This window comes from Delphinapterus leucas, chromosome 4 (genome assembly GCF_059928025.1).
Source record: "Delphinapterus leucas isolate spDelLeu-1000000601 "Yukka" chromosome 4, BTC_Dleu_Yukka2, whole genome shotgun sequence".
Classification (NCBI taxonomy): domain Eukaryota; kingdom Metazoa; phylum Chordata; class Mammalia; order Artiodactyla; family Monodontidae; genus Delphinapterus; species Delphinapterus leucas.
The window spans coordinates 8,048,063-8,072,583 of NC_143132.1; the positions used below are offsets into that span (position 1 = coordinate 8,048,063).

The 24,521-nt window shown below is 42.4% G+C and overlaps 1 protein-coding gene across 8 annotated transcripts in view; it reads right to left on the reverse strand.

Moving 5' to 3' along the window:
• The window catches only part of DYRK1A (dual specificity tyrosine phosphorylation regulated kinase 1A), a 144,732-nt gene extending 121,694 nt beyond the window's left edge, over nucleotides 1–23,038 (reverse strand). For 3 of the 8 annotated variants that reach the window (XM_089910259.1, XM_089910257.1, XM_089910252.1), the window contains exon 1: nucleotides 21,229–21,340. The gene's annotated coding sequence lies outside the window, so the exon portion shown is untranslated. Of the gene's footprint in view, nucleotides 1–21,228; nucleotides 21,380–21,816; nucleotides 22,007–22,679 lie in introns of those variants that run through there. The other 5 variants (XM_022552902.3, XM_022552901.3, XM_089910254.1 and 2 more) reach the window with 4 other exon arrangements.
• Nucleotides 23,039–24,521: the final 1,483 nt, after the last annotated feature.

Consider the following 24,521-nt stretch of genomic DNA (forward strand, 5'->3'; position numbering starts at 1 on the left):
AAAGTAAACAAATAAAAAATAGACAAGGTAACACTACAAAACTTCAGAACACCACAGATGAAGATCAGATCCTTAAAACTTCCGGGAAGTGGGAAGGTTCATATAAAAAGGACCAAATTTTCTAATAAACTAATGGATCTATATTAATATTTAGTAGCCACTAACATCACAGAAAGTAAGATATTTTTGTGCCTCCTAAAGATAACATACCACCTATGCAGTATTCTCCCCACTCACCACCTCTCAAAAAAAAAACAGAGAAAAAGAAGAAAAAACCAAAGTTTTATCAAGATCTTACTGCCAAGTACAGGAAATACATTACAAGGGACGGGGAACCCATCAATGACACCACAGGGTTTCATTCAACAACATCCAAGCTGTAGAACACTACAAGACAGATGATACACTTTCTTCAACAAATAAAACTCACGGGGAAAAAAACCACCAATAGATTAAGAGACTTAAGAGATTTGTCAATCAATGACAATTTATGGACCTTACCTACATCCTGATTTGAATGAACTGTTTAAAAATATAATTATGAGACAATCGAGGTAACTTGAACTTTAACTGGATATTTGAAGAATTACTGTTAATCTTTTAAAGGTACGATAATGCTACTGGGGTTATGGTTTAGAAACTAGTCCTTATCTTTTAGAGATACATACTGAAATATTCAAGAGTGAAATTATATATCTGGGTTTGCTTGTATAAAATCAAAGGGAAGAGGGGTAGACAGGATTATGAATTTTTTTAAAGTGGCCATGAGGGTTTCCCTGATGGCGCAGTGGTTAAGAATCTGCCTGCCAATGCAGGGGACACAGGTTCGAGCCCTGGTCCGGGAAGATCCCTCTTGCCGCGGAGCAACTAAGTCCTTGTGCCACAACTACTGAGTCTGCGCTTTAGAGCCCACGTGCCACAACTACTGAGCCCACGTGCCACAACTACTGAAGCCCGTGCGCCTAGAGCCCGTGCTCTGCAACAAGAGAAGCCACTGCAATGAGAAGCCCCCGCTCACCGCAACTAGAGAAAGCCCATGCACAGCAACAAAGACCCAACACAGCCAAAAATAAATAAATTAAAAAAAAAAAAAAAAGCGGCCATGAGTTGATCAATGTTGAAGTTGGGTGATGGATACATGGGAGTGCATTACGTTCTCTAACTTTTCCAATGGAACCCAGAATACAAATTATATCTGCTATAGAAGCTAAAAAACCATGAAGCAATCCATTCAGAGTTCTCAGTAAAAATTATATTCCAACTGCAATTCTGTACCCAGTCAAAACTTTTACTCGTGAGAGAAAGCAGATTAAAGATATTTTCAGATGATGTCTCAAAAATTAACCTCTCTTGCACCCTTTCTCAGGAAGTACTGAAAGTTGTGCTCTGGCAAAAAGAAAGATAAAGGCAGGAAAGATAAAGGTCAGAGAACTAGGAAACAGGAGACCCAAACCTGTTGGAAATAACGCAAAGGAACTCTATTAGACCTAGAGAGCAAGAATTCCATACACACTAATAAGGACCAACTGTATAGCACAGGGAACTTTTCTCAATACTCTGTAATGACCTACATGGGAAAAGAATCTAAAAGAGTAGATGTGTGTATATGTATAACTGATTCACTTTGCTGTACAGCAGAAACTAACACAACATTGTAACTCAACTATACTCCAATAAAAATTAAAAAAAAAAAAAAAAAAAAAAGAATTCCATACAGGAGTAGTTTGATGGAGGGCCCCTTAAGAACATTCTTAAGGGAGGGGGTGGGGGTGAGTGAGAATGAGGAATGGGACAACTAATTATCTGATATTTGTGCAAAACTATATGGAGAGGCTATTAGAAGGTACAGGAAAACTCAGTCACTAGTGCCTAGAAAACAAAACACAACAGAATTATACGAGGAAAACAAAACAGGAAAAACAAAATTATACAAGGAGGGAAATGTAATCATAGTATACAATTTTTCTCCATGGTGAACAAGACTTACATAATCATCATTAAACATAATACATTTAAAGAAAAAAAATATATATATATAAAACTATAATGAACAGATGGGAGAAGAAGTGTAAAACAGGTGGTTTAAAGTTAAATATTCATCTACCTTAACAGAAAGTCAATAGATAATATCTTAAATTTTAAGTCAAATACCAAATTAGGGTCAGGGTTACCTACCCAGCCTCCACTCTCCCCTTCTTCCTTTCTAACAGAAGCTAATTTTGTCCAGAACCGCTTTGCACACCCATCCCTTTAGGCATGTTCTCAGGGAAAGCGCTCAGTTCCAGGCGTGTGCTTAATTGGTCTAAATGTAATTCCATTTCCCTTCCTAGTGAGTCTTTCAGAAACAGGCATACAACCCAGGAGGTAAGTCTGCTGGAGTTTCTAGGCAAAGTTTCCATATTCTTATACAGCTACAAGAAAAATAATTTTCTTTCTCTGGACACTGCTGGATCTGGGTACAACTCCTGAAACTGCTGCAGCCATCTTATTAATCTGAGGATGTAGCCGGCCAATGACTAAAGGGGGAGACAGAAAACTGGGGCCCTGAAGACATTACTGTGCCACAAAACCAATTAGCCCTAGAGCCCACCCTACCTCTGGACTTCCAACTGGGATTTACACTGAAGCCAGTTTGGGTCGTGGTCTCAGTACTACCATCCAAAAGCATCCTAACTGATAAGCAAATTATTTAGAAATAGATAAACAGCAGAAGAAACAGCTAAGAGTTGAGGAAAAAGTGACTACCTACGGGGCAGAGCTTGCCAGCTAGTGTGCATGGCACACAGTGCCACTAATGTTCCAGAAGTGCCAAGATCCCCTAAAGACCTCAGGACACCCAAACAGCCTCTTCTATTTTGTCCACACAGAACCTGAGGTGGAAAAGTTCGGGAAGCACTGCTCTACGGAGCACGGCTGGAGTAATGAAGGGGGTGCCTGGGGAGAGGCTGTTTTCATCACAAGCCTTTCGGTAGTATTCAATTTTGATTATATGCATATTAAAACTAAAAAGTAATTCTTAAAAAAATTATTGCAGTAAGCAAAAAGAAACTAAAGATCTGATCTGTAGAGGTCATTAACAATAATGTAAAGAAAGAACTTAATTGAAGACTATTTCAGAAACAAAACTCAAGAGAGCTGGGTAATAGAGTAAATTCAAAAGTAACTGAGAGGAAGTTACAAGGAGTCAGAGACTACATAGATGTTTCTTCTTTAGGGACATAACTACTCAATCACTGCAAAGTGAAAACACAAAATTACTTTCTGTTGTAATCCACTGATTGGATTATACTAGCTGCTATCTACAAAACTCTCTTCAAGTTTTACATGGAATTCAACTTGTGAAGCCGATACAGTTTAAAATAATACCTGAAACCCTTCATTCAGCCATGTATTAAGGGATAAGCAAGATTCTAGCCCTAGATACATGACGAACAAAATGTACAAGGTTCTCAGACTTCCCTGGTGGTGCAGTGGTTAACAATCCGCCTGCCAATGCAGGGGACACGGGTTCAATCCCTGTTCCGCGAAGATCCCACGTGCCGCAGAGCAACTAAGCCCGTGCGCCACAACTACTGAGCCTGCGCTCTAGAGCCTGAGAGCCACAACTACTGAGCCCGCGTGCCACAACTACTGAAGCCCGCACGCCTAGAGCCCGTGCTCCGCAACAAGAGAAGCCACAACAAAGAGAAGCCCGTGCACTGCAAGGAAGAGTAGCCCCTGCTCGCCACAACTAGAGAAAGCCTGCGCGCAGCAACAAAGACCAATGCAGCCAAAAAATAATTTTTTTCAAAAAGGTACAAGATTCCTGCTTTCATGAAATTAATATTTGCTAAAACATATTCCACAGAAGCAATACAAATAATAACTAAGAGTGAGGGCTGAACCTGGTTTGAATCCTATCTCTCCAACCACTAGGGAAAATTACTTCACCTCTAAACCTAATTTTTATCATCAGTTATTTGAAAATAATACCTTACTAGGTTGTGATGTGTGTTTATAAAGTATTCAGAGCAAGCTTAATAAAGATTGCCCTTACTATGTTAACAGGTTTCCTATAATATGCTAATGTGTACTGTGAATCTCCAAGAAGGTAATTTTCTCCAAGCTTATTTCCTTCATACCACACCATGGAGTGATCTGCAGAGCACATTTACTGCAAGAGAAACTCTACTGTGTACCCTACTTCTAATCCAATAGGACTGATTTTTACTACTGTATCCTCAATACTGTCAGCCTCTTTTTTTTTTCTTTTTACCACTTTTTAGCATCCACTCTGCAAACATCTTTAATCACAGTTCTAAGACTATTATGCCTCAGTCTCCCATGCTAGATCCTGACCATCCTAGAAACAGAGGGAGTATCTTTTAGACTAACTGCTCCAGTACTTGGAAAAAACACAGTATGGTAACACTAAAAATGCCATTTCAAAGAAACAGTGCATGCAGTTTAACCTCATTCTTTCAATTATTCAGCATTTATGGAGTTTTCTATACAACAGGCCCTTCTATGATTCTATGCTAGGCCCTGAAGAGACAGCAGTGAACAAAGCAGATGCAACTCCTGCTCTTAAGCAGCTCAGTCTAAAGAAAACAGATACAAAAATAAATAAACCTAACTGGTATAAAATTCTGGTGGAGTGGTAAGGAAAAGTTCAAGGTGTTGTGAAACCTAACCTAGACTGGAAGGACTCAGGGAAGGTTTCCCTGAACACAGACATCTAAACTGAGATGGGGAAGATGACTAGGAGTTAGCAGGATGGAGTCCTAAGTGCTTTACAAGCATTCTATTACTCTTCACAATGCTATGAACAGTAGGCATATATTATCCCCACAGGGAAACTAAGGCTCAGAGAAGTTTTCATGGCTGGGAAAAGGCAGGGCTAGGATTCAAAGCCAGATATCTAGATCAGACTCCAGGGAATGTACAAAAATGTACAGCATCCAATCAAATGTACAGCACTTCTTTACCACTATACTCTACTGTCTGTAATGGACAGACTCTAAGATGGCTCCCACGACACAGCCTCCTGCTGTTCATGCCCTTCCACAGACCCTTCCCTTGAACCAAGACCTATGACTTGCTTTTAACCAAGAGAATACAGGAAATATGAAGGGATGTCACTTCTGCGGTTATGATACATGAGACTGTATATCTGTCTAGTGCGTAGACTTGCTCCTTCACTGTCTTTGAGAAAGTAGTGGCCATGCTGGAAAGGACCACACAGCAATGAACTGAGGGCAGATGTCTGCCAATAGGTAGCAAGAAACTGAGGCCCTCAATCCAACACTGCACAGGGTACCGAATTCTACCAACAATCATATGAGCTTAGGGGAGACCTTCCCCAGTTACACCTTAGATGAGACCAAAGCCCCATCAATAACTTGACCAGAGCCCTCTGAGACCCAGCTAAGCTAAGCTCTGCTCAGACATCTAACCTACAGAAACTGTGAGGCCATAAATGTACTTGTTTTTAAGTTTCTAACTTTATGGTAATATTGTTACATATCAAGAAATAACACCCTGTTACACAATAAAGTTCTTCCACCATATCCTGGTGCTTTGCTGAAATAATGATTTGCAACTACTCTAAACTACACATCAAGCCAACTTCAGGTAGCAGTCACAATTGCTCTTTTTAAGCAAAACTCATGTACCAAGATGTCAACATTAACCACAATCTGACCCTCTGTTTTATTTGTATTTTTTATTGAGATACATTTGACATAAAATATTAGTTTTAGATGTACAACACAGTGATCTGACATTTGACCCTGTATTTTATTGTAGCCATTTTTTAATAACCTTGTCTGCTAATTCCATTGTCTCTATCATTTCTGTTTCTCCTGAGTTTTCTCTTCTGTCTTCAAGCTCACTAATCTTCTCTTCTGCCATGTCTAATCTGCCATTAATGCCATCCTGTATATTTTTCATTCCACACGTTAGTTTGCACCTCTGAAAGTTTTATTTGGATCTTTTTATACCTTTCATAATTTCTAACTTTTTGAACATATGGAATACAGTAACTGCTTTCATGTCCTTGCCTGTTAATTCTAACATGTCAGTTCTAGGTTGGTTTCAATTTACTGATATCCTAATCGTAAGTCACTTTAACCTACGTCTTCACACATCTAGTAATTTCTGATTGGATGCTGGACATTTTACACTGTTGAGTGTTGGGTTTCTTTACGTTTCTTTAAAGAGTATTGGCCTTTGCAATGACTTGCAATTACATTACTTTCAAATTACAGGTGACCCTTGAACAACAGAGGGGTTAGAGCTGCTGACCGCCCCACACAGTCAAATCTCCAAGTATAAATTCACAGCCAGTCATCCATATCTGCAGTTCTGCATCCATGGATTCAGCCAACCGCAAATCATGTAGTACTGCAGTACTGAAAAAGATCCACGTATTAAGTGGACCTGCACAGTTCAAACCATGTTGTTCAAGGGTCAATTGTAGTTTGCCCCTTTTAAGGCTTGTTTCTAAGATTTTTTTCAAACGGATCTAGAGTAACCTTTATTCTAGAACTAGTTTAGCCCCATTAAGACATGACCCTTTTGGATTCTCAATCAACACCGCATATAATGAGATCTTTCTACTTTGGCTATCAAGTACTCAAATATTTTCCAGCCCTGGGTGAGCTCAGAAAATTGTTCTGCTTACAGCTCCCCAGTGGATTCCTTCCCCAGAAATGTTTCCTTCATAAAACTGTACCCTACACATGCACCACAGATTGGCATTCAGTCAACATTTAAGGGGACCACTAAGAAGATTTATGGAACTCTTTCCCTGCATAACTCCCTTCTTTCCAGAACTCTGCTCCTCAAATCAGAACCATTTTGGCCTCCCCCAACTCCAATCTTTCTTTCCTCAACTCACTGGCTTTTTGGGGAATCTCCTTCCCTGCACTGAGATCTGCCTCCAGGCAGAAAGGTGCACCATCACAGGACCTCCTCGTTTGTTTCCCATCTGTTAGGGATCGTGGTTCTGCACTGCCTATTGTTTAATATCTGAAAACAGTTGTTCCATGTATTTTGTCCAGTTTCCTAGCTGGAAGGTAAATTCAGAACGTTACTGCCCCATAGTCAAAAACAGAAGTCATGACTCCTGACAACAATTTTAAAGTAAATGTTTTATAAGATACAACTCCTAAACATACACACATCATTATCACATTATCCTGTCTTTATTTTTATCATGATATGTATCACTCTTGGTCAATTATGTTACTTGCTTTCTTGCTTATTCTACATTTCACAATAGAATGTAAGCTCTGTGAGTACAGGGATCTTACCTACATTGTCACTTCTGTATCTCCAACACCTAGAACATATCCTGGACTAGAACAGGCACTCAAATTCAGCAAATTCATTAAATCAATAAGCAAAGTTGTTTTACGAGTATTTCACTTAATATATATTGTGAACTCTTCTACTTAGTAAATTCTAATCTAGATACAGGTAACCCTGACCACAGAGTTCCTTAGAATTGTCTATTGTCATAATTAGTATCATCTGAGTAAAGGTTCTTGGTTGCAAACAAAAGAAACTAACTCTAGCTTTGTTGAAACTGTAAAGGAAGTTATTAAAGTGTATTAGGCAACTCACAGAAAACCCCAGGAGGGCCAGGCTGGAAGGCTACATAACCAAGAACACCGAAAATTCAAACCACAGATCTGGTCCGGTGGAGACAACACAGGATTCGGTCCCTGTGATTTGTAGAGATACCACTGACCCCGGAACTAAATGCTACAACTGGATCTGTCACTCACTGCCTCCAGAAGAGCCGCAGCTGCCATCCCCCTTGCACTGCAGAACACAGGCTCTGCAAAGTGCCTGCTTCTGCAAATCACTGGCTTCTGAGGTAGTGGAATGGAGGTCCCAGGTCATATGATTGCATCCTAACCCCAAAAAAATGCAGAGAAAGTGAGCAACTGGCTTTCGTAATGGAAGACATCTACCTCCCACCAAGATTCTTAAGGTAAAGAATTCCCCAAACATAGAAAGCGATTAGATGTTCTGGTTAATTATCTGAAAGACTAATGAACCAGTAGCACAAAGCGTCAATCCCAGCATACCAGAACTTTTATCTATTTCTTCTATTAATGGGTTATAGAAGCTCTAGGCTCCTTTTTCTTTTCTATCTGAATGTTTAACTTTAGGGCCCGTAACTGTTCACTGGGTTTTTTATTACCTGGAAGCAGCATAGGTAATCTACTATGATTAACCTTAAGCAAATTTACTTCCCTGCATCTCAGTTTTCTAACTTATAAACAGATACTATCCACCACCTTCTAGGGCTGCTGATAATATTTTAAAAACTAATAATGAATATGTAGAGTCTGCCCCATAGCAGGCAATCAATACTAGCATTATTTAATAATGTTACCATTATTAGTTTATTTTTTAATAAGAGAAACTCACTGATTTACATGAACGTCTCTTTTTTAAAAAAAATCTGCCAATGCCAACAAGCTGAAGATCCAAGTTTCTACTTTACATTGGTATTATAAATGTTATCCCCCTTAGCCCCTTTGTTATCAGAAATGAAGCAACAATATAGTCTAACATGTTGCCACCAGAACTAAGTTCAAGGAATACATAAACAGATGGACAAATGGATAGCTGGATGATGGAAGCATCAAGCCATGTTTCCTTTAGAGTTCTCTACAGTGAACTCTAACCATACTGAAGAGCTTCATGACCATGAATGGGACCACGTATGTCCATCTAACTCACAACTACGTCCCAAGGGCCTGTCAAGGGGCCAGGCAAAGAGCCAAAATATAAAATCTGAATATTTGCTTTTCTAAATATTTACTACAGAAAACAGTCCCCGAGAAAGGTTTCAGAACTACTTTAAAACAAGTCCCTTTTAAGCTTTTAAAAAGATCATTCACCTGACAAGATCAAAAGCTTCAGTAATTTTCTAACTACAAGATTCAATTTTTTTGAAAATCCATCCGTACAACGAACGTTCCCTCAATCATTCTTCCTGTTCTGTTGTCCAAATGTGAAGAAAAAGTAAAGCCAAAACGCATCCAAACCACTTTCTTCACTTTTCTATCACTTTTTTTTTGTCTGCGTTGGGTCTTCGTTGCTGTGCAAGGGCTTTCTCTACTTGTGGCGAGCAGGGGCTCCTCTTCATTGAGGCGCACGGGCTTCTCATTGCGGCGGCTTCTCTTGTTGTGGAGCATGCAGCCTCAGTAGTTGTGGCACGTGGGCTCAGCAGTTGTGGCTCGCGGGCTCTAGAGCACAGGCTCAGTAGTTGTGGCCCAGCACAGGCTTAGGTGCTCTGCGGCACGTGGGACCTTCCCGGATCAAGGATCGAACCCATGTTCCCTGCACTGGCAGGTGGATTCTTAACCACTGCACCACCAGGGAAGTCCCTTCTATCACTTTTTAAATGACGCCAAAGCTAGAGCTTATTTTAAATGTGAACCCGAGAGCTACTGCAAATGCTGGATTGACATTCCAGATATAATTGCTGAATGAACCTCACTTTGTTGGCTAAGAATCATAAAGAACATCCAGCCTGATTCCCTCCACAATTTAAAACCATTCCAAATGAAACTAAAAACTGTATCTATTTCAATAAACTAGTAAAATTATGTACTCCTTTAATAGAGAAGGCACAATCTTTCAACTCCGTAATACCAACACTGAACTTCTAACAACTAGTAGGTATTTCAATATGCACTGATTAAATTAATCCATGAGTAAATAACTTTGTCTTTTTACTGGCTACATAGTTTTCCAAGCTTATTTTTAAAAAGACAGGATTCACCTTTCTTCTTCTTCTTCTTCAAGGCTCCCATATTCCCTGTCCAACTCTTACTCCAAATGTACATTCCCCATATGTAATCATTTGGTCCTTGAGACCAACTAGTAAAGACCAAAACGTAGTTCACTGATTCATTCAACAAATGTTTATTTGGTACTCACCGCCAAACACTTGCCAATCTCTTAGAATGCAAGGGGAAGCAAGACACCACTGCGCCTGCTCTCTGGAGGGTATTAATAAAACAAGCACTAAAAAAATTACCAACTGTGATAAGCACTGTGAAAGAAAAGTACAGGGAGACATGAGATATTAAAAAAGAAGAGGTGACTAGGACAGGGGTCTGCTTTCCCTGACAAACTAATATCTGAACTGAAAATGAAGGAGGAAAAGAAGTTAACTAAAACAAAGAAGGGATGATGGCTGGCCCAGGAAGCAGACATGCAAAGACATGGGAGGCAGGACGGCTTAAGTCAGCTGGAGCCAGATCATCCAGGTAGGGGGTCCTATGACTAGTCTAGTCTTTCCCCTAGAAGTCACAATAAATCATTAAAGAGGGTTTTTGTTTTTAAGAACTGAGAATTCTTGTTCATCCATTTGTTCAAATCTCTCCTCCATTTCTATCCATTCTATTGAATTTTATTCCTTGACCTTCCCTATATGCCCACATCCTTTACTTCAGATGTCTGTATCTTTATCTTATTCAGCAAACAGCCTTCTTCCAAACATCTCCCATGAATCCTAAGACTTCTGTCTTCAATTTCTTCCCTTTGCATAGCTGACTCCAGTACTGCTGAGTAGCTGTGGGCCTTCAGGCCAATTCTTAGGTAAATTTACCTAGCATTACTGACATTTTGAACTGTACCACAGAACCACTAGAGGGAAATTCAAAGATTGAAATTAGATTTCAAAATATGTTGAGATGCTAATAATTTTCTCACCATTGCTCTTTTGGAAAACTTTAATGAAACAGTCTTTTGTACCACAGTAATGTCTCTCAAAAATAAATGTATTTGGCTTGTGCTCCGCAACAAGAGAGGCCGCGACAGTGAGAGGCCCGCGCACCGCGATGAACAGTGGCCCCCACTCGCCGCAACTACAGAAAGCCCTCGCTCAGAAACGAAGATGCAACACAGCCATAAATAAATAAATAAATAAATAAGAATGTGTTTGATGTAAAGGTGAAGTAAAACACACCACTGTGATGACAGCTGTTCTTTTTCAAGGAGAAACGATCAAATCAGAACAAATTTTTCAGCAGACAGTATCTGTCTTAAAGACAGCAATCCTACTTATATCCAAATGAAGTTTAACCTAAAATTAACTGTCAAAGGGACTCTTAAAAGGAGACAAAAATTTTGACCTTCAAAAGCAACATCAAACATTACTCAATTTCACAGACTGTGTTCCCTTTAATGAAAATTCATGTATACTCTAGACTGAGTCCTTAAGCCTACTCTGGATTAGGAGCAGGCTATTAAATTAAAGATCCCCCTCTACAACTAACTTCCGTGATGGCACACACGGCGAGGGCTTTATTTCAGCATTGATTCCCAGGTCCTAGTGCCATGTTTGGCACTAGTAGGTACTCAATAAATAGCTCTATCTGCCTCACAAGATAAATGCTTTTTAGATGATTGGTCTCCCAATAACGACATATGTGAAAATAAACAGAATAAATATGGTATTTTTCAGGAAAATACTAAGACACTCAGAATAAATTAAACTCTCACATGTTTAACTGCTCTATACTTTTTAAACCGTGAACTATGATACAACCTGTTCCTTTCCAGAATCACAGCTTCTAACACTGCCTTCTCCCACTGCCCCATTTTTTAGCTCATTTTTAATGGTGCTACAAATTACTTCCACCTGTCACTAATGGAAGGTTCGAGCTACAATAATAATTCTATCTTCTGTTTTTCCACAGTTCCTTCAGGACCTTACTAGGAAATATTCTCAACTGTCCCATGTGCCAGTCATTCAACTCGTCATGGCCTTTACTATACTGCCACCAAAGCTGAATTCTCTCCTCTCTATCTCCAAAACCTGGGTCACGTTGCTATTTGAATCCGGAAATATTCACTTTGTTCTGTTGAAAATTAAATAATTAGGAACTCAAGATGTTCCAAACTTGGCTCTCCGTCTGTCTTGTTTTTCCCTCTCTTATTCCTCATGCCTGTACACCTAGAATGAGCCTTTCAAAACCTTCCTTCTTAGGCTGTCATCTCCCTAACCCATGGATCTGCCATCATCGCCCTACTGAAAAACCTTCAACTGCCCCAAATTCAAATTCCTTTTAAGACCCGTAACTCTCATTTCTCACTGCAATTGTTCCTATCCCTCCCCCAACATAACACACGCACACACACACACACACACACACACACACGCTCTTAAACTCCAGGCACACCACCACAGGTGCCCATATGACTTCTTCCAGCCGACTGTCACTTCCCCAGGTTCTACTGTAAAAAGCCCATCCATTCTTCGAGACCAAGCTCCCATCCCTCCTCCTCCACAAGGCCTGCTCAGATGCCCAATCTGTCTGCCTTCCCCGTGTTCTTCTAGTTAGTTCTTTGTATGGCAATAGCTCTAATTGTTAGCAGCCATGGTCTTACCTGTGCTAATTTTGCCTGTATACACACAACTATCTCAACACTAACAGCACAGGTCACCAAACCTTATTTACTTTTGTAGTCAAAGTTTCTACCGCCGTAATTCACATTATCTTATATAGAGGACAGGCAAATGTTTCCTCAGCTGAAGAGGAACAAGAATCCCCTTTTACAGTTTATCAAAGCAGGTACAATTATAAGCATTTACAATTTATCAAAACAGTTTTTCATTCAACAGAATACAGGAAAATCACAGAACAATTTTAACTAAACAACAAAGAATGAATACTTTGTTATTTAATGTACAAGACTTACAGTACAACTAAGATGCTCAAATTCACTCATAAAGAAATGCAAATTCAAACAACTAGGCTTCACTATTCACCTATTAAATTGACAAAGATTTAAAACTTTGATAACACCAGTGTTGGTGAGATTTGGGAAACTATACACTCTCAGACACTGCTGATGAAGTACGAATTGGTGCTACTTTCTGGAAGACAATTTGGTAATACATATTCAAATGTGCACATACCTGGTGAACCAGCAATTTCCCTTATAAATATATACTCTCTGGCTAACGCTCACAGAAAAGTTACACGTACAAGGATGTACACTGCAGCATTGTTTAAAAATAGCAAAGATAGGGGAAAATAATTTAAATGCTTTTTAATGGAGACTGATTCAATTGTGCTGCATCCATAACATGGAATACTTCCCATCCCTTAAAAAAACAGGGAAACTCTACCACCTGATATGGGAATAGTTCTAAGATGATCAAGAAGCTTAAGTTGCAAAACTGTGTGTTCAGCATGATCCCATTTGCTTTTGATTTTAAGTACACAGAGTGGATACATACACACACACAATGTCACACTAAAAAAAAATCAGGATCGCACTAAATATACAGCTTTGTAACAGACGTGTATATACTAAATGTTTACATATACAGTTGTCCATTTATATGTATAGAACATTTCTAGTAGGAAAAACTAAATAGCTATTACTTAGGGAGCACAGGGGGTGGGGGGTGACACCATTCTACCGGGCTGGATCTTTTTTTTTTTTTAATCGTGAAAATACATAACTTGTTGATTGTTAAGAACTAAAATTCTCTAGATCAAAATGATACCTTTTATGTCTGATATACGACTGCTCAAATAGGAGCCCTAAAACGATGAAAAAACACTAAGAAAAGGAGAACACTCCTACTCCAATGACTCCGTATTCCATCAAGCCCAGTGGTCCTCAGCAAAATTACCCACAGTCCCATTACGGACACTCTTAGCAACAGAAGTCCAGCAAGTGCCAGTCTAATGCTACCAACCTCCGGCCACCAGAGAAGCCTCCGTGAACCCTTCCAGGACTGCACCACAAGCAGACATTTCTCAAACATGCCCTTCATTTTCCTTGGGCAAGGGCACATGTGCCCTACCCTTCCCTCCCCGTCCCAAAAAGCTCTCTTATTAGTGCAGGTGCTACTCTCCAATGTTTAAAATGACAGCCAGCTAAATGATAAAAATAAAGTGTTAGCCTGATAACAGATAAAGGATATTCCTCTGGGAATATTTCCACTTTAAATTAGGGAATCCAGCTCTTACCTTAATCTAAAGGAATGAATTCAACAGTGAGAACTGCAAGCAAACCAGAAGAAAAGGAAAGTAATAATTTGAGGACATGACCTCCCTTTGTTCCTTCTAAACATGCCAGGTCAAAACCTACCTGTCATCTACCCTAACGCTGGAGATACACTACCCTACCCACTACAGCACCGACACTAACTATACGTGAATTAAAACCTCAGCTTCCCACCTTTAAATACTATTTGACCAACTCAGGCTATTCTTCTAAGAGGCTAAGACGACAGGTAAGTGAGCCAACCATTCACTACCAATGAGCTCACACATAAATAGCAACATATTTGAAAACAGATCTTCCTATAAAATCAAAAATGCAGGGCTTCCCTGGTGGCGCAGTGGTTAAGAGTCCACCTGCTGATGTAGGGGACATGGGTTCGTGCCCCGGTCCTGGAAGATCCCACATGCCGCGGAGTGGCTGGGCCCGTGAGCCATGGCCGCTGAGCCTGCGCGTCCGGAGCCTGTGCTCCGCAACGGGAGAGGCCACAACAGTGAGAGGCCCGCATACCGCAAAAAAAAAAAAAAAAAAAAAAAATGCAGTTGTACTCTATTCTCTGTCCCCTCTTCTGTAGAAAGAACAAAGAACCCCCAGACCTGCTTATTCTGAGGCACTGGTTAAGTCATTTATTTTCTCTGCATCCCTTTCCTTCTCTAAAATGAGAGATGAACTATGTCTATGTTTCTCAAAATGTTTCTACTGCATCAGGATTACCTGGAGTCCAAATTAACAAAGGGGATTGTAGAGTGTCACCCATACCTACAGAAAGAGAAGTATCGGAGCTTGGGAATCCCACAACTTTGACAAGTTCTCCTGAAAACTGTTTGAGACCCATTAGTTCCTCAGGTCTCTACTTGACCTAATTATAAGCTAGTTCAAAGAATCCTAGACCTTCCTCTTTTGTCAAACCCATGAAAAAAAGAGGAAGATACTGGACAGTAAATGTTTAAATATCACTGCTATCATCCTCCTTGCAACTTCAGTGATTCAAACATTTACTGAAAACCTAACAAGATATTGCGATACTGAATCACAATATCCTAGTATTGCTTGCTGAGGATATGAGCACAAATACATACAAAACGGTCAAGGGGACTGCTAAAACTAAATCCAAGAGCTTAGATTTCAAATACTATTTACATATAATAGTCAAAGCAATCAAGAATCATGTTTCTATCAGAAAATACCATAGTAAAATAATGTGACCCAAAATTCCTTCACTACTAGAAGTTTAGTTACATTTTTTCTAATCTGACTACATATGTATATACTCTATATACTATGTACTGATAGTCTATTTCAATTTGTACACCATAGTTCAAAAGAGTAATTTGCTCAAAAGAGCAAATATGGAATATAAACTTATTAATTAGTGCAATCAGTTGTCTTTTCAAAGTTCATTTCTGTAAGTTTCTTCCAAAACATTGAAAGTGTGACAGGCAATGTTTCATAATCCCCCCACCCCCCTGATTCTCTTCTTTCAGTAGAAACAGATTTTCAGCCAAACAGCCACCTACTGAAGACCACATATCCCAGCCTCCTTTGCAGCTACATGTGGCCACCTAAGTTCTGACCAATGGGTGTGAACAAAAGTCACATATGCAACTTCCAGGTTTGTCTTTAAAGAGGGGATGTCCTCTCCCCACATCCTGTTCCTGGACTGTGAATGTGGTGAGCAGCTGTCTTGAACTATATAGGAAATGGTGTCCCCTTAAGCATAGGAAAACAAGACAGAAGGAACCAAGGTCCCCTATATCTTGGAGCCACCACAATCAGCCTTAGGCTACTTATATGAGAGAGAAGTAAACTCCTTGTTTAAGCCACTGTATTTAGTCTGAACATAGGTCCAATCTTGTGTTCCAACTAATGCATATAGAAAGATTAAGTTACTAATAAGTATTACATAACAGCTACTTACCAGCTCAGGAAAGCTGAAACTCTAATTATAAATTCTTGGGTAATCTCACTACCGAAATTATTGCTACTGTACCAACTTACATTTTACACTTTTTGCAGAACACCTCATTACAGTATCTCATTTCACATTCTCAAAATCCTGGGCAAGGCAGCGGGTGCTCTGCACATCTGGATACAGGATACTAAAGCTCAGAAGCTACTTTGCCCAAGGTTGCAGAACTAAGGAATGGTGCTCAGACAGGATGTGGCACACAGGTTCCTCATTCCATCATTCCATGTACATGTACATTTAGCTACACCTGTTATGTGCCAGGCATTGGGGTTACAGAATTATTCCTGTCCAGATGGACCTTACAGTTTAGTGGAGAGAGGGAGAGACAGACAATAAATGAGTACGTGTACTTACGCGTACATATGAATAACTGTATAGCAACATTTAGTGATGGCTGTCAAAAAAAAGCAGAGTCTGTAAGAATGCATGGCCAAGGAATCTTACTTCGACTGGGGTTTGGGGGAAGGCCTCTGAAGAAGTAGCATTTATGCTGAGACCATAAGGATGAGTATCAATGAAGAAGAGGAAAGAGGGAGAAAGCTATTAAGAAATGTATGTGTGCTATCTCAGTCTTCACAAGAACCCCATGGTAAGTATCATCAACCCCATTTTACATATGAAAAAACTGATACTTAGCAAAATCACTGTGCCTTAAGTCCACACTGCCAGTGAGTGGCAGGACCTGTTGAGATTCCAGACCTGCCTGACTCAGGAGGCTCTGCCTGGCACCATCTCACAGGCCAATACTCTCTCCACAGTTATCATGCTTCCTCAACTGCTATCTCTAACTTGCTATCAAGCAGATTTTGGATAGATGTCACAATTTGAGCATCTTCTTACCCAAATGCATGTGCTAAACTGCCAACCTTAATTAACCACAAATATCCATAAAACTTAAAAAAATAATAAGCTCTTTCCAGTCGAAATTTTATATACTTAGAGAAATAAGGGGATTATTTAATGAACAGGTATGTTATTTAAAATAGAGGTGATGCTGAAACCAGTTTCATTCCATGATAAACCAGTTCACTAAGCCCCTCTCCACAAAATCAATTTGAACAAGCAATCCAATTATGGGGAGATAAAACTGAAAATAATTCATCAAGAGTAAAGATACATTTTAAACTATTATGCACTATGTATCAGATATGGGCACATGTCCATCAAACAAACAAAACTTTAACAGTATTACAAACTTTTAAAAGTCACCTTCTAGAAGAGAGGATACATAGCTCTGGGAGAAGAATCAATTGCTGAAAAGCCAAAATGGTTCTGTATTAGCAAAAAGTATGCCTACAAGGAACCACATTATCTTAGATGTTCAATGTACCATAAGTTATCTCCAATAAAGAATTTTAAATTGTTATACAACTCTGGAAGTAGGATTTCAAAGCAAAACCATAACTTTTTAAAAACATTTAGCTGGTTTATACAATGCAATATTTCCAAGTCATTTTGTTTTCATATACCAAAAAATGAAACTAAGGCTGCCTGTAGCCACTAGGTTAGGAAACAAGACTTGTCTCTAATTGCCTAATATGAGCCTTAAATTAATTACTTTAGTCATGTGAAGTCAACATTTCACTTTCACATAACCAATGGTAAACTTTACAGCTCTACCTTAACATTATAGCATTGACATAAGGCAAGATTTCAAATGATTTCTTTATTTAGAGGCAACTGGGGAGAAATTTTAAGTAATTTAAAATAATTTGATGATTTTTCCAAGTAATTAACCACAAATTTTAACGCCCTCCCCCAAAATTTTTAAACCAAAACTGTGCACGCCTTGGGTTATGAATTAGTATAATTTCTCTAGCCATCAAAACGTTGCCCATTGTCAAAATGATATATGGTAAGAAGTCCTTCCAAAAGCATAACCACTATGTATACATGTAAGGTGCTCATACGAAAGTAATAAAGTCACGCATTTCACCTTACAGGGCAAAGTATGATAGTGTCAAGTTTCAGGTGATCATGTTTGATAGCTTCAAGTAATATCCTTACTTCTAAACAGAAAATACACACAAGTATCTGGAGGTAAAACCACCAAAAAACTCAACAGAAAATAGTGATTCTTAGCTCACAATTTAAATTACTGATAGTAATACAACAAAATTCTAAGACTACTAAAATTTTGGGAGAGAAAAGTCAAGTTCTTTATAAAGACTCTGGAAGTTTTGGGGTTCTGCTGGGTTGAGATAAAGTTTTTCTCGGGGGGGGGGAATAAAAAGAGAAACTGCTTGCGGGTGGGGGTGGGGGTGTAGGAAATGTGAAAGTTCTTTGAGACAAGAGAAGAGTGAATGTTAAAGAAAATTTGGCACACACCTTACCACAAATAAAGTCACAAATGAAGCCCCCTCTTCTATTAAGCTTATTTTTAAGATCATGTAGAAGGCAATTAATTCCCTTCTCACTCATAATAAAGTTACTTCTATTCAAGTTTTCTCCCCATGACTAGATAGTTGCCAAGCATAAACATGCATGTGAAAACATCCCTGGGCATTCTAAACTTCTAACCTGTTTTTTGTTTCGTTTTCAAGTAGTACCCAAGATTCAATACAAATTAACATCTTCTTTCTTTACATAGTTTCAAAACAAAACATATGCCAAAGGTCACTCTCACCACGTATTATAACAAGTTATCCTAAATTTGGTTGCATGGTGATTTGTAGCTCTACAAAAACCTATGTAAATTCTTTAAATACCAGTTGTTGCACTTACCACACTCCCCACCGCAACATCTCTAAGTCATACACACAAAAAAATCTCCATAAATGAAACTAAGGGGCACACATCAGACAATATTCTAGAGGAAAAAAATTCTAAGGCAGGGTTTTTTTTAACATCTACATTCCCAAACAAGATACTACATTACAATGGAACATCTTCATTTGTTTTGAATGTTAGTGCCCTTAAAAGAGGCTGGATTAACTCAATTTTTGAATCCCCAGGACACAGTAATTATGTATGTTTGTTAAGTTCCCACTGAATTCCACCAAAGAGTCTTTAAAAGAAATGTAAGAAACGATCTTAAATCTAAATTCCATATTCCAAACAAAAACAAGATCTCACTAGATCACTTAGTCCATCTCCCACCCCTACCAATAAGGACCATCCACTCACTTAATTCTATTCAAATCCATAATCTTTTTTAGATTTCAAAGGAGTGAGTCTTCACCTTACAGACACAGGAGTGACCCTTCCTTTCAGGATAATTAACTTCTGAGCTTACGCTTCTTATGAACTTTTTATACTCATTTTACATTACAACTTGCTGTAGACATTGACAGGACTCAACTTTTTGGCAAGGTTTGAAGTCTAAATGAATTTGGACAGCCACCATAAACATCACTGCTATTCCAAGGCAAATCCTCCAAAAGCACTGGGGTACTTTAAGTGTAAGTCATATGTATACTAAAAATCTTAATCTAACTGAGTGAACTTTTTTCATAACTGCAGTCTCTTTGAAATGATCTTCCGTTTAAAATCTTAGCACCTGAAATTTTAATTCTCTTTCCACATTTATACTCTAGCTAAAAAAAAATTCTCATAACTTATCAAGATATGAGAAGTTTACAAAACAAAAGCTAAAGGTAATTCCACTGAATTATGAAAACGCCCCCAAAATCAAAATATTAAATATATCCATTCTTAAATACTTTGTGTATGTAAAGTGTAAGGGATCACAGAGAAAATCTTAAGTATTCAAAGATAAAAAGTAACAAAAATAACTCTGCACAAAACTTTCTTATGACTCATCAATACTTACATGACTATAATTAAATTTAAGTGTGAACAAAACGCACTGAAGAATATTTTTTAATTCCTTCCATTCAAAAATTGTCTACATAGTTTGATTGGGAGCGGGGGGGGGGGGCAGGGGGAGCAGAAGCTGACTAGTTACTTTCATTCAGAGGCCCTCACCTCAACCTTTCCTTTCCGCTTCCGCAAACCACAAAGTTAATTCCATGCAAAACACTATACGTGGACAGAAGCTCTAGGTTAGAATCCTGAGTCATTACACACAGATCGCTCCAAAATTTGCCAGTATTTACAATAATGAGTTATACCCTAGTGATTAAGGGCCCAGGCAGGCTACAGACTCCTGGTCCCAGCTGTATGACCTTGGATGAGTCACCGCTCAGTTTCCTCATCTGTGAAATGGGTAACAGTTCCTACCGGGAGGATAAGCGACTTAATACACATAAGGCCCTGAAGAAAAGTGCCTGGCACTATTCGTCCTAATCTTTAAATCAGTGTGAAAACAATGTTATAAGGTGTATTTTCTAACAACTTGGGCGGAATTCAAGAACCAAATGGTGCTGGCATTCAAGTACTGCACCTCGATTACAAGATTCACATCATCCAAGGGTTGGACGGCAGGCACAGAGAAGTGGTCAGAATCACTCACTCACTAATTCTGCCATTTTTAACTATTTCGGACCCGGGAGGGGCCTTTCGCTAAGTGTGAAGCTATTCAGCAGCTCCGGTGTCTCTAAACGAGAGGGGGTCTGTGCCTATTAAAAGACTTGTGAAGTTCCGTTGCAATACCCAGGTATCAATTATAATTTACGCATCCTCAGCCACCAATTCCTCCCGCTGCTAAACAAGTCATCAATCCACCTCGAGTGGCCGGGCTCACTTGCACTCACTGCACAACTTCGGAGCATGCCGAGTGCCCTGGCTCCAGCACACACCCCAAAAGGGCCGCGCGGGGACCGGGCTCGCGACCTTCCCCGGCGCCTAGCCCGGCAGCCAGCCCCATTTTCTTAACCCGCGCATTGTCCTTGCGGAGAACCCCAGCCGTTCCCACACTGGTGGGGACCAAGAGGAGGGACGAGGGAGGAGCTGGGGGAAGAGGATGAGGAGGAAGAGGAGGAGGAGGAAGACAACCTCCTCCCCTTCGCTCGGGCGACCAGTGAAGGTCTGGCGCTTTCTCCGGACCCCAGGCCCCGGCTCCCGGGAGCTCCCGGGAGGCCGCGGCCCCATCTCCCACCCTCCGCAACTTTCCCTCCGCTCGCACCCGCCTCTCCTCCGGGACCGGGCCTGTCGGGCTCCCTCCCCCGGCGGCCGGCCCCGGGCCGCGGCGCCTCCTCCTAAAATGGCAGGTCCCTCCCTCCGCCCGGCCGGCCTCGGCACGGGCCCGGTTGCAGGCCGCGGGGGGAGCCGGGCGCCGGGCCGGGCGGGGCCGGGGCCGCGGCCGGGCCGGGCCGGACACTCACCGGGACGATGGCGGGGGGCTCGCGCCGTTCCCTCCGGTGAGTCTCTGCCTCGGGCTCTCGCCGCTGCGCTCTCGCCGCGGCCTCCGCAGCCAGCGCCGCCCCGGCCTCCTCTCTCCGCCCCCGGCGCTCCCGGCTCCGCGGCCGAGCCGCAGCCTCCTCAGTCTCTCTCCGGCTCGCGGTTCCAGCGGCGCCCGGGGCCGGGGAGGCGACAGCACCCTCCCCGGCAAATACCGCAGTCCCCGGACCCCGAGTCCCGGCGGCGGGGCCGCGAGGCCCGGCCCGGCGCGGAGGGCGGCGGCGGCGGCGAGGCCGGGCGCCGAGTCGCGGCCGCTGCCGGTGGCTTCTTCCAGAGGAGGATTTTGTAAATCTCACAAAATGGCGCGCGCTCCAAACCTGCGCAGCGAGAAGCGCCGGGGCCCGAGCGGCGGCGGCGGCGGCGGCGGCGGCGGCGGCGGCTCCTCCGCCAGGAGAGCCCGAACCGCCCGCCCCCGAGTCCCCGCACAGACAGACAGACACTCACACACACACACGCACGCACACTCGTCCTCGCACACGCTCACTCACATACACACTCTCTCACACTCACACCGGTCCCGCCCGCTCGCCGGCGGCGGCAGCGGCACCAACAGCAGCAGCAGGAACAGCAGCAGAAGCGGCGGCGGCGGCGGCGCCCGCACCCCCCGCTCGGGGTGTCCGCTCCCTGAGCCCGTCCCGGGCCGCGATCAGCAGCAGCGACGGCAGCAGTCTCCCCGGATCCCCCCGCCGCTCTTGCCGCCGCCACCCCCGCCTCACTCCAATGGGGCTTTTTATTATTATTCGGGCGGGAAGCGAAAGGGTTTAAAAAAAAACCAACCAACAAAATGGCGACGGACCGACCCGGTCGCTATAGCAACTGTCAATCAAAACGCAAAACCCCGGCTGACGTGCTGACGTCCTCCTCCCGCCCCCCGGCCCCAAGCCGGCGGGCGGGGCCTGTTGCTCGGGCAACGGCAGATTCCGTTCCCTCCTTTCCCTCTCCCCCTCCGTCCCCAACCAACCACCCAACCCCCTCAGGTCACGTGAAGGATAAATTCGGAGTTCGGGCCCGCTACGAGTGTCAGAGGAGGGCGCGTGATTCGCTCGGGGGAGGGGAGAAGAGGGGGATGGCCGGGCCGAGGTAGGGAAGGGGAAGAGGAAGGGGGGCGAGGCGGCAGCTCGGCCTGTGCGCGAGCGCCCGCCTCTTCCCCGGCCGCCCAGCCGCGCCCCGCCCCGCTCCCGCCGCGCCCGCCGCGCCCGCGCCGACCGCGGCCCGCAGAGCGCGCGCGGGCTCCGCGCCACCGCCCTCGCAGCCCAGCGCTTCCGCGTCGTGCGCCCGCAGCCCCGCCCGCTCCGGGGGGAGGGGGGCCGGACTCTGAGGCCACGCGGGGACCCGGGGAACCCACCCGTCGCGCGCCCGGGCCGGTGGTTCTCACCTTCATCCCCGGGGAGGGCGCCAGCCGCGTACGTCCGCGGATTTAAGCTGTTCTTCGAAGGGCTCGCGTGCCCCCCTCGCCGGAAAATGCCCACGGAGGCTGCGGCGGGGGGTGGGGAAGAGGCCGCCTCCGCGTTTCAGACATCTCAGGAATTCCGGACGCTTCGCCCGCATTCACGATGCCCCTGCGGCTGACACCTTGATTAAATCCTGTCGCTCGGTCTTTGAGGCGGCCAATGCAAGCGTACAGAAATTATGGACGGAGCCATCATAAAAACTTTAGGCTGTGCAGGCTCTCCCAGGCATTCCCACGGATTTCAACCCCCCGTCCCGCCTTTCCGGGCACAGCCTTCCTTCCCCGTCGGAATTCCCCGAAAATTAATCGTCTTAAGCTGTTACTGTATCTTTGTCCAACTCCCTGATTTCCTTTTTCATGTATCGTCTCAGTTTCCAGATTCTAGATCCGCCCACAATTTATTAATATTCTGGCCTTGGTTTATCTTTGTTTTATCTAGACCTTCTGCCTGACTAAATATTGCGAGGTGTGCTCCCCAGGCATTAAAACCTAGGGATGCTAGTAGCCCTGCTGTGCTGGCTACTGTGTCATTAGTAGACAGCCACTGTCTGAAATTATATTTTGTACCAGTCTAGTAAAATGGCATTTAATATTATGGTAAAAAGGATATTATAGATATTATTTTACTCTTATTCACCAGTTTATGGATTTATTTCTAAGCTTGTTTTTGCAATCTTATGATAATGTTCATATCAATTTTTTCTGAAGCTTAAACCGTTCATAAGTACAGTGGCTGCAGATACAATCTTACAGGTGTAAAGAAAAACAACCCCATGGCCTATATGGGAGAACAATCTAAAAAAAGAGCGGATGTATGTGTATGTCTAACCGATTCACTTTGCTGTACACCTGAAACTAACACAACATTGTAAATCAACTATACTCCAGTAAATAAAATGTTTTTAATCTTTTAGTACAAATCAAAAGGAAAAACAACCCCGTTATAAATACTGGTCTCTATCCTGTGTGACTGGAGAAAAGACACGAGTATTTCCAACAAATGTTTCCCTCCTACAGTTATCAGAACCTTGACTATACTAAGACAACCATTCAAATTAGCACAGGCCATGAAAGAAACCAGACTAAACTCAAGATAAGTTAGGCAAAAAGTAGGCAAATAACTTACTTCAGACTGATTCTCATGGTATCAAAAGTTGCCATGACTATCAAAAGTTCTTTTAGAGTGCCGACTTTTTCAAAATTAGTAATGCAGTTAAAGTCCACATTCAACTTGATTGTTTTGAAGGAAGTGGTGAAGCGTGTCCCTATTGAGGGTGAGAGATTGCAATCTTGACTCTGCCCAAACTTACACTTCCACCTATACAACCAACTCCTTCCTCCCTCCTGCTTCTCTTCTCCCCGCTCCCACCGCCAAGCCCACCCCCATCCACCACAGTTTCACTTCCATCAGGACACCTGAGCATCTGCAACCTTTAACACTAAATTAAATTTGACTCAATTTTTTATTGCTGGTGGGGCTTCCCTGGTGGCACAGTGGTTAAGAATCCGCCTGCCAATGCAGAGAACACGGGTTTGAGCCCTGATCCGGGAAGATCCCACGTGCTGCAGAGCAACTAAGCCTGCGAGCCACAACTACTGAGCCCGTGAGCCACAACTGCTGAAGCTCGTGCTCTGCAACAAGAGAAGCCACCGCAATGAGAAGCCCATGCACCGCAACAAAGAGTAGCCCCCGCTCACTGCAACCAGAGAAAGCCTTTGCGCAGCAACGAAGACCCAATGCAGCCAAAAATAAAAACAAATAAATTT